Source organism: Aotus nancymaae, unplaced genomic scaffold (genome assembly GCF_030222135.1).
Source record: "Aotus nancymaae isolate 86718 unplaced genomic scaffold, 86718_ANA_hifiasm-v0.15.2.pri h1tg000046l, whole genome shotgun sequence".
Classification (NCBI taxonomy): domain Eukaryota; kingdom Metazoa; phylum Chordata; class Mammalia; order Primates; family Aotidae; genus Aotus; species Aotus nancymaae.
The window spans coordinates 1,018,210-1,032,610 of NW_026988460.1; positions in this window are offsets into that span (position 1 = coordinate 1,018,210).

The following is a 14,401-nucleotide window of genomic DNA, read 5'->3' on the forward strand; positions in this document are numbered from 1 at the left end:
CTTGGGAATTCAAATTTTGAGTAGAGTCATACACGGACAAAAAACTTCAATATCAACAAAAACTTCATGCATTCATCCTTGGTAACTGCCCCCAGCAGATGCCAGAATCCACAGATCTTCAAGTCCCTGCTATAAAATGGCATAATAGTTGCATATAACCTACCCACATCCTCCCATATACATTAATCATTTCTAGATTACTTTTAATACCTAATACAGCATAAATGCTATGTAATAGTTGTTATGCTGTATTATCTTTATTTGTATTTTTTATTGTTGTATCGTTATTTTTATTGGGTGTTCCTGAACATTTTCAATCTGAAGGTGGTTGAATCTGTGGATGCTTAATCTACAGATATGAAGGGCTGATTGCACCGAGTTTGAGAAACTTGATCCAATTCTGCTACCTGGATAACTAGACCCCAGCACTACCCTGCTTTGTGCCCTCTAGATCTTGTTCTTTAAGTGTTGCTTTGATTCTGTGTGATCTCTCATGTCCCTGAACATATTTATTTTTGGCTTATGTTGTCCAGGTTTTGTTCCTGGTAACCATGTAATCCTAACTGGTACACCACAATGACATATTCAGTTATTCTATGTGCCAGTTAACATTTAATTACATGTATCTCAAGTCACTTTATAAAGGTATTGTTGGTAATAAAAGGGAACAATTGGGCAGGATTTAAACAAGCTTGCTGATAAAAGTCAATGTGACAGAATTATTCCAGAAAGAAAATACATTCAAAATTTTCCCCAAACTCTTTCTACATTTATTTAAATAACTGAATTGAATAATGAACCAAGAATCAGAAGACTTAACTGCTAGATCTAGCTCAATGACAAAAAGTCTATGTGACCTTGGGCAAGTCACTTCCCCTGTCTGAGCTTATTTCACACGTGTAAGGTGGAGTAGAGAGGATCTTTGAGTGTTCTTCTCATAAGTCATAAGGTTCTAAATGGAAAAAATGTGCCTTAGAAATTACTGAGAAATCGAGTAGATGCATCTTGAGGCCTCTTTTCTCCCGAAAATGAAGACGTTTTCTTCATGCAGATTAGTAAACAGAGTTGAGTTCCAAATGGACTTCTTTAGGTAGATATCTTACAGTGAGCATGTTATGAAGGACCCAGGCTGTTTCTCAAGCCTGTAATAATCTTCTCATTCTAGAGGAGAATGCCAAAGCCCAGGATTATCAAATAGCTCTTCTGTCACCTGACCGGAACCTAGTTATGGACCAATCCCAAGAAGGTGAGCAATTAGTATCATTTAATTTTTAGCTATTTATAAGTGAATTTCAGATCAATTTCGCTCTTCAAAGGAAATAAAGCAAAATGAATCATAAAGCTTATTGGGTTATTTTCTTGGCAACTATTCAAACTGTATTTCATGTTCAGATATGTTGCCAAAGAGGAACAAAGAAAAGAAAATCTGTCATTTGAAATAAACAGTTTGAATCCTGAAAAGTATTTATCTTTTCCTTTTTTTTCTTTCTGGGACAGAATGTTGCTCTTGTTGCCCAGGCTGGAGTGCAGTGGCATGATCTTGGCTCACTGTAATCTCCGCCTCCTGGGTTCAAGCAAGTCTCCTGCCTCAGCCTTCCGAGTAGCTGGGATTACAAGTGCCTGCTACCATGCCTGGCTAATTTTTGGTATTTTTAGTAGAGATGGGGTTTTACCATGTTGGCCAGGCTGGTCTTGAACTCCTGACCTCAGGAGATCCACCTGCTTCCATCTCCCAACGTGCTGGGATTACAGGTGTGAGCCACCATGCTCGGCCTATCTTTTTATCTTATTTCTTCATCTTATACTTCTCTGACTTCCAAAGGCCACCCAAACCACAAGTCTCCTAAAGCAACTCTGGCTCCGTTTCTGCTTATTCTGGAGTTTATTACTTTTGCAACTTAATGACATCATCGTCCAGTCCTGTAGTCAGTGGCCTTGAGCTGAGCAAAATGGTCTGTTCTTTCAGTAAAAGGCTAAATATCAAAGTACTCTGATCAATTTTACCTGGAGCTAAATTCATCAGATAGGATGAGAAAACATTATTGATGGGAAAATTTACTTCTTTCAAATATTACAGAAACTTAGACACACAAAATTATAAAGGTATAAGAAATACTAACATACTGTTTCCTATACCAATGGAGTTTTTCTTTCAAAACAATTTCAGAAGACATTTTTGCCCAATCATCGATTTTTCTGATTTCATCAATTAACATGATTAAGATGAAATGAGATAACGTATGAAAAGCCATCAACACCACTTTGAGGCTTTGCAATTCCCGCCAACTCTTGAGCTCTGACACTGAACCAGGAACTGTTGTGAACTATATGCAAATCATATTATTTACTTCTCACTGTCCTTCAAAACAGATACGATTACTCTTGTTATTTTCCTGATAAGGAAACTAAATCTCAGAGTGGGAGAGTACTGTGCCCAAGGTCCCACAGCCAGGGAGCGGCAGAGCTGGAGGTCACAGCTAGGACTCCACTTAAGGTTCAAGCTTTTAACTAGTCTGCCATATTAACAAATTCAAAGTGAATCTGAAAGAAAAAGAAAGTGGATTGTGGTTTCTAGCAAACGTTGAAATGTTAACTGAACATTGAAATATTATGCCAAAAGGAAAAAAAAAACCACATTTACCCCCTTAGAAATGGCACTGTCAGGAATGACTGATGCTACTGTTTATGTGTGTATGACACCTGACGTCTGGTCCATGAGCCACCAGCATGTCCCACGATTTTGTACTGGACCCGATGATGTGGAGTCTTCCCAGAGGCATGATTTAGTGGGGCAGGGGTCAGCAGGTCGTTGTCCTTAACGTTGGCTTCTCATCATTGAGAGGTAAAAGCTAGGGTTCTTGTGACCTAAGCAAAGAGTGGCTTTGACTGGAGATTGCATTTACAAGAAGAATCATCTGTGCAGACTCCACGGGAGGGGGTCGCATATTTATCTCCCAAGAATTTGACACAAGTCATTTGTCAGCCACAGTCACATGCGCTTGCTGTTTCCACGCTTGCTCCTTTTAGTCAAAGCAATAATTCCTGGTTTTGAGAGCGCAACTGTGGGGTGCCAGGTGTTGATATTTTAGAAACAAACAGTGGTAAGGGACAGCTGTGGTGGCGGATTTCAATTTTTTTTTTCCACCAAGCTGATGATAGCATACTATGCCAGATGAAATTAAAGAATTTCAGATACTAAGTCTTTGCATCTCCACAATAATGTGTGATTTGTGATGACCTTTCTCTGAGGGACTCCCCCTGGAATTTACCTTCATTCAGAGGCCAGAGCTTCAAAGGACTGTGCTGCAGCACTTAGACCTTGTGAATGCCATCAGAGATCCTTTAGATTTTCCCGTGCTTTCTGTATCGTTCCAGCCTCTTCGCCACTGTGCCTGTTTTCATCATTACCATTCATCAATACGCCCATTTTCATGTCAATTCAAATTCAATGTGACATTTGCTTTCACTTTCCTTTGTGGGTCACTGTCCTTCTGAGCCTCACAAGTGCTGGTTATGGCATGATTACTGCTCTGGGTAATATTCATTTGTGTGTTCTGATTTAATTTAGGGAAAAATAATTCAATAAGATTTCTATGAATTCTTTTGTTTCTTAGGTAAAAGCAGCGCAGTGCTAACAAAAATCACTCCTCCAGATTCTTTAATAGGTAGTAAAATCAGACCCTCAAATAAAGTAAAAGTTTAGTTTGGTACAGGATTAGTGGGACATTACTTGGATTTTCAAAAATAGTTCAGTTTACAGGTTATAGAAAATGCTGTGTTCATGCTGGTACTTAACTCCTTATACAATCTTATGAAAGCTATGTACCTCTGCCCAGAAAAAAACGCAAATATGTTCAAGGTTTCATATACACTTTCAGGGTTTTGTGGATCCAGTGAACACTTTACCATGTATATTGTAGGCTTTTGCTAAGGGAACTTTTCTGTGATAAAATGTTCATAGCCACACTGTGCAATATGGTAGCTATGAGCTACATGTGGCTATTGAGCATTTGAAATATGGCAGATGTAAATGAGGTACTGAATTTTTAATTAATTTTAAATTTAAAGAGCTGCATGTGGCTAGGAGCTACCATATTGGGTGGTTAGCTCTGGACAAGAGGTTCACAGACATCAGATTAAGAACCCTATACATGTAGATTTATTTTTTTAAAGCAGTTTTATTAAGATATAAGTCACATATCATACAATTTGACCATTTAAAGTATGTAATTTAATGATTTTTAGTATATTTACAGTTATGCAAACCATCGCCACAATAAATCTTAGAACATTTCTCTCACCCAAAAAGAAACCCTACATTCTACTAATGGTCATTTCCCATTTTCCCTCAGTTTCTCCTAGATCTAGGTAATCATGAATCTGCTTTTTTTCTCCAAGATTTGTCAATTCTGAACATTCTAGATAAATGGAATCATGTTTTGTTTTTGTGAGTGGCTTCTTTACATCATTCTTTGAAACGTTCTTTTGGATGGTGTTCCTCCGTGATGTAGCATCAGTGATACTGATCGTGATGTATCAGTGATTGTGATGAACAATACTTCATTCCTTTATGTTGCTGAATAATATTTCATTGTATAAATATATCACATTTTGTTTATCCATTTATGAGTTGATAAACATTTGGTTTGCTTCCACTTTTTGGCTGTGATGAATAATGCTGCTATGACTATTCATGGGTATTTGTATGGATGCATGTTTCAAATTCTCTCGGGTATATATCTAGGAGTGGAATTGCTGGATCATGCGGTAACTCATCTGTAACATATTAAGGCACTGCCAAACTGTTTTTCTAAGTGGCTGTACTATTTCATATCCCCACCAGCAACTCATGGCAGCTTCAATTTATCTACATCCTCACTAATACTTGTTATATATACTATTAATTTAAGCATTCTAGCAGTGAGCAAAGTGATATCTTATTATAGTTTTGGCTTGCATTTCTCTAATGACTAAGGCTGTGAAATATCTCTTCATGTGATCATTGACCATTTGTTTATCTTTTTTGGAAAAATATCTGTTCAAATCCTTTGTCAATTTTTTGGTTGAGTAATTGGTCTTCTTATTGTTGAGTTGTAAGCATTCTTTATATATTCTGGATAAGTGCCTTATTAAACAAATATGATATATATTTATGTTTTATATACAAAAGATTTACAAATATATTCTTTCATTTACTGATTGTCTTTTTACTTTCTTAATGGTGTCCTTTAAGGCACAGTTTTTTTTTTTATTTTAGTAAAGCCCAATTTATCTACTTTTTGCTCAATTATACTTTTGATGTCATAGGAAAGAAACCATAGCCTGATCCAAGGTCATGAAGATTTACTACTATGTATTCTTCTAATAGTTTTCTAGACTTAGCTCTTATATTTTGGCCTATGATGTATCTTGAGTTCATTCTTTATTTATGCTATAAGGAAGGAGTCCAACTCTATTCTTTTGTAGGTAGATAACCAATAGTTCTAACATCCTATTTTTTAAAAAAGTTTAATTGAAAAATTAAGATTCATAAATTAAGAAATCAACACTATAGCATTTCCCTTTCCATACAGTTACACAATTGCCTTTTTCATCTGTTCAAATATTTTTTCCTTTTATTTTTAGTTGACATGTAATAACTGTACATGTTAATGGGATATAGAGTGATATTTCCATACATGTATACAATGTACAATGATCAAATCTGGGTAGTTAGCATATCCATTGTCTAAATTATCATTTCTCTGTGTCATGACCATTCAAAATCCTCTCTTCTACCATTTTAAAAATATACACTAGACTGACAGGGATTTGGCAAGATGGCTGAATAGGAACAGCTCTGTTCTGCAGCTTCCAGCAAGACCAACACAGAAGGCGGGTGATTTCTGCATTTCCAACTAAGGTACCTGGTTCTTCTCATGGGGACTGGTTAGACAGTGCCAAAGTCCAGGATTATCAAATAGCTCTTCTCTCACCTGACCGGAACCTAGTTATGGACCAATCCCAAGAAGTGAGCAATTAGTATCATTTAATTTTTAGCTATTTATAAGTGAATTTCAGGTCAATTTCGCTCTTCAAAGGAAATAAAGCAAAATGAATCATAAAGCTTATTGGGTTATTTTCTTGGTAACTATTCAAACTGTATTTCATGTTCAGATATGTTGCCAAAGAGGAACAAAGAAAAGAAAATCTGTCATTTGAAATAAACAGTTTGAATCCTGAAAAGTATTTATCTTTTCCTTTTTTTTCTTTCTGGGACAGAATTTTGCTCTCGTTGCCCAGGGTGGAGTGCAGTGACATGATCTTGGCTCACTGTAACCTCCACCTCCTGGGTTCAAGCAAGTCTCCTGCCTCAGCCTTCCGAGTAGCTGGGATTACAAGTGCCTGCTACCATGCCTGGCTAATTTTTGGTATTTTTAGTAGAGATGGGGTTTTACCATGTTGGCCAGGCTGGTCTTGAACTCCTGACCTCAGGAGATCCACCTGCTTCCACCTCCCAATGTGCTGGGATTACAGGTGTGAGCCACCATGCTCGGCCTATCTTTTTATCTTATTTCTTCATCTTATACTCCTCTTACTTCCAAAGGCCACCCAAACCACAAGTCTCCTAAAGCAACTCTGGCTCTGTTTCTGCTTATTCTGATGAATATTGATGCGAAAATCCTCAATAAAAATACTGGTAAACTGAATCCAGCAGCACATCAAAAAGCTTATCCACCACAATCAAGTCAGCTTCATCCCTGGGATGCAAGTCTGCATATGCAGACATATGCAAATCAATAAATGTAATCCATCACATAAACAGAACCAATGACAAAAACCACATGATTATCTCAACAGTTGCAGAAAAGGCCTTCAATAAAATTCAACACTACTTCATGCTAAAAACACTCAATAAACCAGGTCTTAATGGAACATATCCCAAAATAATAAAAGCTATTTATGACAAACCCATAGCTAATATCATACTGAATGGGCAAAAGCTGGAAGCATTCCCTTTGAAAACCAGCACAAGACAAGGATGCCCTCTCCTCTCGCTATTCTTATTCAACACAGTATTGGACGTTTTGGCCAGGGCAATTGGGCAAGAGAAAGAAATAGGGCATTCAAATAGCAAGAGAGGAAGTCAAATTGTCTCTGTTTGCAGATGACATGATTTAAAATATACAGTGTATTTAGTATATTTGTTAGTATATTTAGAAAACCCCATCATATCAGCCCCCAAACCCCTTGAGCTGATAAGCAACTTCAGCAAATTCTGAGGATACAAAATCAATGTGCAAAAATCACAAGCCTTCCTATACACCAATAATAGACAAACAGCCAAATTATGAGTGAACTCCCATTCATAATTGCTACAAAGAGAACAAAATATCTTGGAATACAACTTACAAGGGACATGAAGGACCTCTTCAAGAAGAACTACAAACCACTGCTCAAGAACGTGAGAGAGGACACAAACAAATGGAAAAACATTCCATGCTCATGGATAGGAAGAATCAATATTGTGAAAATGGCAATACTGCCCAAAGTAGATTCAATGCTATCCCCATCAAGCTACCACTGACTTTTTTTTCATAGAATTAAAAACAACTACTTTAAATTTCATATGGAACCAAAAAAGAGCCCATATAGTTAAGACAACCCTAAGCAAGAAGAACAAAGCTGGAGACATCACACTACTGGACTTAAAACTATACTACAAGTCTACAGTAACCAAAACAGCATGGTACTGGTACCAAAATAGATATATAGACCAATGGAACAGAATAGAGACCTCAGAAATAACACCACACAGCTACAACCATCTGATCTTTGAAAAACCTGACAAAAACAAGCAACAGGGAAAGGATTTCCTATTTAATAAATAATGTTGGGAAAACTGGCTAGCCATATGTGGAAAACTGGCTAGCCATATGCAGAAAACTGAAACTGGACCCCTTCCTCACACCTTATACAAAAATTAACTCAAGATGGATTAAAGACTTAAATGTAAGACCTAAAACCATAAAAATCCTAGAAGAAAACCTAGGCAATACCATTTAGGACATAGGCATGGGCAAAGACTTCATGGCTAAAACACCAAAAGCAATGGCAACAAAAGCCAAAATTGACAAATGGGATCTAATTAAACTAAAGAGCTTCTGCACAGCAAAAGAAACTATCATCTGAGTCAACAGGCAACTTAAAGAATGGGAGAAAATTTTTGTAATCTATCTATCTGACAAAGATCTAATATCCAGAATCTACAAGGAACTTAAACAAATTTACAAGAAAAAAACAAACAACCTATCAAAAAGTGGGTGAAGGATATGAACAGACACTTCTCAAAAGAAGACATTTATGTGGCCAACAAACATATTTTAAAAAAGCTCATCATTACTGGTTATTAGAGAAATGCAAATCAAACCATAATAAGATACCACCTCACGCCAGTTAGAAGGGCAATCATTAAAAAGTCAGGAAGCAACAGATGTTGGAGAGGATGTGGAGAAATACAAACACTTTTACACTGCTGGTGGGAGTGTAAATTAGTTAGACCATTGTGAAAGACAGTGTGATGATTCCTCAAGGATCTAGAACCAGAAATACCATTTGACTCAGCAATCCCATTACTGGGTATATACCCAAAGGATTATAAATCATTCTAGTATAAAAACGCATGCCACATATGTTTGTTGCAGCACTATTTACAATAGTAAACGCTTGGAACCAACCCAAATGCCCATCAATGATAGACTGGATAAAGAAAATGTGTCACATATACAGCACAGAATACTGTGCAGCCATAAAAAAGAATGAGTTCATGTTCTTTGCAGGGATATGGATGAAGCTGGAACCACCATTCTCAGTAATGTAACACAGGAACAGAAAACCAAACACTGCATGTTCTCACTCATAAGTGAGAGTTGAACAATGAGAATACATGGACACAGGGAGGGAAACATCACACATCGGGGCATGTTGACAGGTGGAGGACAAGGGGAGGGATACCATTAGGAGAAATTCCTAATGCATGCAGGGCTTAAAGCCTGGATGACTGGTTGATGGTTGCAGCAAACCACCATGGCATATGTATACCTATGTAACAAACCTGCATGTTCTGCACATGTCTTCCAGAACTTAAAGCATAATTTAAAAAAAAAGACTTTCAAAACAAACACAAAAAAGAAAGTATACACTAAACTGTTATTAAACATATTCGCCTAACAGTGTTACTGAATACTAGAACTTATTCCTTCTGCCTAGCTGTCATTTTATATACATGAACCAACCTCTCCCTAGCTTCCTCCCTCCAGAGCCCTTCTTAGCCTCTAATAACCACTATTCTACTCTCTACTTCTACAAGCTCAATTTAACTCTTTCTTAAAAAGACCATTCTTTGCTTATTGAGTTGTCTTGGTGCCTTTGTCAAAAATCAACTAGCCATAAATGTAAAGGTTTACTTCTGAACTCTCAATTCTATTCTATTGATCTATGTTTATCGTAAGGCAAGTATCACACTGTATTGATTACTATAGCTTTGTAGTAAGTTTTGAAGTTGAAAAATTTGAGTTCTATCATTTTGTTCTTCTTTTTCAAGATTGTTTGGACTCTTCTGGGTCTCCTACATTTCTCTAGGATGAGCTTGTCAATTTGCTTAAAAAAATACAGCTGGATTTTTGATCAAGATTTTGTTGAATCCAAGATCAGTTTGGGAAGTATTGCCATTTTAACAATAGTAAGTCCACTGACTAATGTACATGAATCTTCAATGTTGAATATATTTATTGGAAATTATTTTTCAGCAATTCTGTTCCACAGCTTATTTTCTTTCATTCACTTCAAATTATTTCATATTCATCTGCTAACAGATTATTTTAAAACTTTAATATTTTAAGAATAATCATTATAGTATTTTTCATGACACCTCTATGTATATTTTACTCATTTTTTACTGAGTGTCTACTATGTTCTCTGCATGTTGCTAAGCATTCCTGATTTTAGTAATGAGTCTTCTCTCTTATTTTCCTGGTCAGTCTAGCTAAAGATTTGTCAATTTTTGTTGATCTTTTAAAAGAACCAACTTTTAGTTTCATTGATTTTTTTGTATTTCCTATTCTCTAATTCATTAATTTCTGCTCTAATTTTTATTTCCTTCCTTTTGCCTGCTCTAGGTTTAGTTGACTCTTTTTTTCCCCAGTGTCTTAACATGCAAGGTAAAGCTATTGACTTGATATCTTTCTTCTTTTTTGATGTAGACATTTATAGCTATAAATTTTCCTCTAATAGCTGCTTTAGCTGCATCCCATCAGTTGATAGACTGTGTTTCATTTTCATCCATCTCAAGTGATTTTCTAATTTCCTTGTAATTTCTTCTTTGACCCACTGCGTTTTAGGCATGTAAGTTCAATAATTTAATTATGGAAGAGAAAATACCAATTTCTCTTGCAAATCAAAATCACAATGAGATACCATCTCATACCAGTTAGAACAGCTATTACTGAAATGTCAAAAAATAACAGATGATGGCAAGGTGGCTAATATGGTTTAGCTGTGTCCCCACCCAAATTTTATCTTGAATTGTAACTCCCACAATTCCCACATGTTGCCGGAGAAACTCGGTAGGAGGTGATTAAATTATGGGGCAGGTCTTTCCTGTGCTATTCTTGTGATAGTGAATGAGCCTCATGAGATTTGATGGTTTTAAAAATGGGAGTTTCTCTTCATAAGCTCTCTCTTTGCCTACCGTCACCCACGTAAAATGTAACATGCTCCTTCTTGCCTTCTGCCATGATTGTGAGGCTTCCTCAGCCACATGCAATTGTGAGCTCGCCATTAAACCTTTTTCTTTTGTAAATCACCCAGTCTTGAGTATGTCATTATCAGCAGGGGGAAAATGGACTAATACAGTTTCAGAGAAAAGGGAACACTTATATACTGTTGGGGGAAGCATAAATTAGTTCAACCATTGTGGAAAGCAGTGTGATGATTCCTCAAACAGCTAAAAACAGACATACCACTTGAACCAGCCATCCCATTACTGAGTATATACCCAAAGGAATAGAAATCATTCTATCATAAAGACAGATGCACATGTATGTTCATTGTAGCACTATTCACATAGCAAAGACATGGAATCAACCTACATGCCTGTCAATGACTGATTAGATAAAGAAAATGTGGTAAATATGGCCAGGTATGGTGGCTCACACATGTAATCCCAGCATTTTGGGAGGCCAAGGCAGTCAGATTACCTGAGGTCAGGAGTTTGAGATTAGCCTGCTCAACATAGTGAAACCCTGTCTCTACTCAAAATACAAAAATTAGCTGGGCATGGTGAAACACACCTGTAGTCTTAGCTACTTGGGAGGCTGAGTAGGAGAATCACTTGAACTTGTGAGGTGGAGATTGCAGTGAGGCAAGATTGCACCACTGCACTCCAGCCTGGGTGACAGAGTGAGGCTCCATCTAAAAGAAAAAAAGTGGTAAATATACACCATAGAATACTATGTGGCAATACAAAAGAATGAGATCATGTCCTTTGTAAAAACATGGATGGAGCAAGAGACCATTATTTTTAGCAAACTAACAGAGGAACATAAAACCAAATACCACGTTTTCACTTGTAAGTGGAAGCTAAATAGTGAGAACCTATGAAAACAAAGAGGGTACAACAGACACTGGGGCCTACCTGAGAGTAGAGGGTAAGAGGAGAGAGAGGACTAGAATAACAAAACTACTGGTTACTAGGCTTAGTATCTGAGTGTCAAAATAATTTGTACAACAAACTCTTGTGACACAAGTTTACCTACATAACAAACCTGCACATGTACCCCTGAACCTAAAATAAACATTTTTTAAAAAAGAAAAACATCAATTTGTCATCTGCTATGTTTTGATTTTTAAAAATGAGTCATTTGAATTCAGCAAATAAATGAACTTTCTGTATTTATTTTGTTAATTTCCACTTATCTTTGTACTGCTTCCCCAGCTTTAGTATGCACACAGGTCATCTGGGAATTTTGCTAAAATGCAGATTCTGTGGCTCTGGTGCAGGCCCTGAGATTCTGCATTTATTACAAATTCCCAAGTGCTGCTGATTCTGATGTTCTAGTTTGGTGAACCCGTTTTGAGTAGGAAGGCTCTATGCAACTACTTGGAACGTTCTTCCCACTTATTCTTCATGATTAGGCTCAAAATGGTCCTTTCCCCAAAAGCTCCTGTCCTTTGTCCCTCTAGTCAGAGGTAAATATATCCTTTTCTATAACTTCTAACATCTTCCTCCTACCCTTTATTTGCACTTGCCCCACTCTTTTAATCATTTCTTTATATAATGTTTTCTCCCAAAGGACTGTGAGACTAAGGAGAGCAGGGTCTTGTTGAGAAAACCCTGAGAACTTTGTGCCTCAGTGGCTGAGGGTTCAGACTAGATGCTTATTAACTATCCACTGAATGGATTATAAGAGCTAACACTTTTTTTTTTTTTTTTAATACAAAAGAAAAAGGTTTATTGGGCCTCCAGTTCCACATGTTTGGGGAGGCCTCACAATCATGGCAGAAGGCAAGAAGGAGCAAGTCACATCTTACATGGATGGCAGCAGGCAAAGAGAGGGCTTGTACAGGGAAACTCCCATTTTTAAAACCATCGGATCTCATGACACCCATTCATATAATAGCTAACACTTTCGTATGTCAACTATGTGGCAGTTTAGTGTCAAGTGCTTTGCAGACATCAACTCATTTAATCATCAGACCAGCCCTATGAGGAGGGTCTCATTATTATCCCCATTTTGCATATGGGCACTGAAAATCTTATTTGTGTTCATGATTAGCTGAATTTGTTTCTGGTTCTTTTAGAAAATTAACTCAGTCTAATTTAACTACACAGATCGAATCTCCAGGGGAATCTAATAAATGCTGCATTTTATTTGCATGTATTATGATAGCCAATTCAAAAATAGAGACTGTTTCCTTTTATGCCTGGAGGGATACAGAAACAGATGGACAGAAACATTGATGCTGCTTTCTCTAGCCCTGCCCTTACCGGTGGTCAGTGCATTCCTATGTGGTTAGATCATTTGTCTCCAGCTTGGTCTCCTGGGTTCAGCTTCCTCTCCTCCATGAATCCTCTACAATATGGATTAGATCACGCCACTGCCTGCAATTTTCTCTAATTCATAGGTGCCCTATAAGATAATGTCTAAACTCCTAAGGGATGTTATAAGTATCCTCTCAGCAAATCTCTTTCCACCTACTTTATATACACTCTACTTTTTGAGTTTAGAATGACTAGTCATTCCCTGGACATGGTAAGCTTTTACTTCTTTGAGTCTTGCATACTTTCTTTCCACTGCCTTCAGTGTCCTTCCTCCCTGACCTGACCTGTCCCTTGCCAACTCATCCTTTAGGACCCAGCTCTTACCAGCTCCACTGAAAAATGGTCTCAGTTCCACACTGTGCTCCAGGCTTTTCCCTCTGTGCTTCCTTAAAATCATACACATAACTATGATATTGGATTAATAGTTACCACATTTTATCATAGTCAAATATATATCTATTCATATATTTTCATCACAAGGCTGTGACCTCCTCCAGGGCTAGAAATGTCTCATCCTTTTTTTTTTTTTTTATTGCATTTGCATTTTAGGTTTTGGGGTACATGTGAATAACATGCAAGGTTGTTGCACAGGTGCACACGTGGCAGTATGATTTGCTGCCTCCCTCCCCTTCACCTATATCTGGCATTTATCCCCATGCTATCCCTCCCCAACTCCCCACATGTCTCATCCTTTTAATTCCAGGACCAAACACAAATATTAGGACTCAATGAATGTTATTGAGTAAAAGAATTTGGTCAAAATACAAGTGAATTGAGACTAAGACACCATCCTTATCTACAACTAGAGTTCTTTCCCATTCATTACCAAAGCTTTTCAAGTGCCTAATTTCTATAGCGAGTATCACATCTGCTTTGAATTAGAGTTATGCTTGTGCATGAAATTGTGAGTTCCTCAAAAGGGCTGGAGTTACAGCACATTCATCTTTGTATCTCTCTGCTTACATAGGGAGTGTCTTGCACACAGAAACTGCTCCCTAAAGGTCTGTAGCACTGAAATAAGCTTAACTAGATTCACAGGTTTTAGCCAAGTTATTATAAAGCTTCCCACTATTCTGGGGAAACAATTATCTTCAACACAGGAGTGAGTGATCTATTGCAATGCTGTCTGATGTTTCACACTCTCACATTCCCATGACAAGAGACATCTTTGAAACAGATGGGTGTACTGTCTACTCTGATTACATCAGTCAACCCCCGAACCATATAACAGCTATACAGTGAATGTGAAAAGAGAAGGAGTCATTTTAGAATGCAGAAGTCAATTGCAGAAGTAGTGATTCAGAGAGCAATGAACTTGAA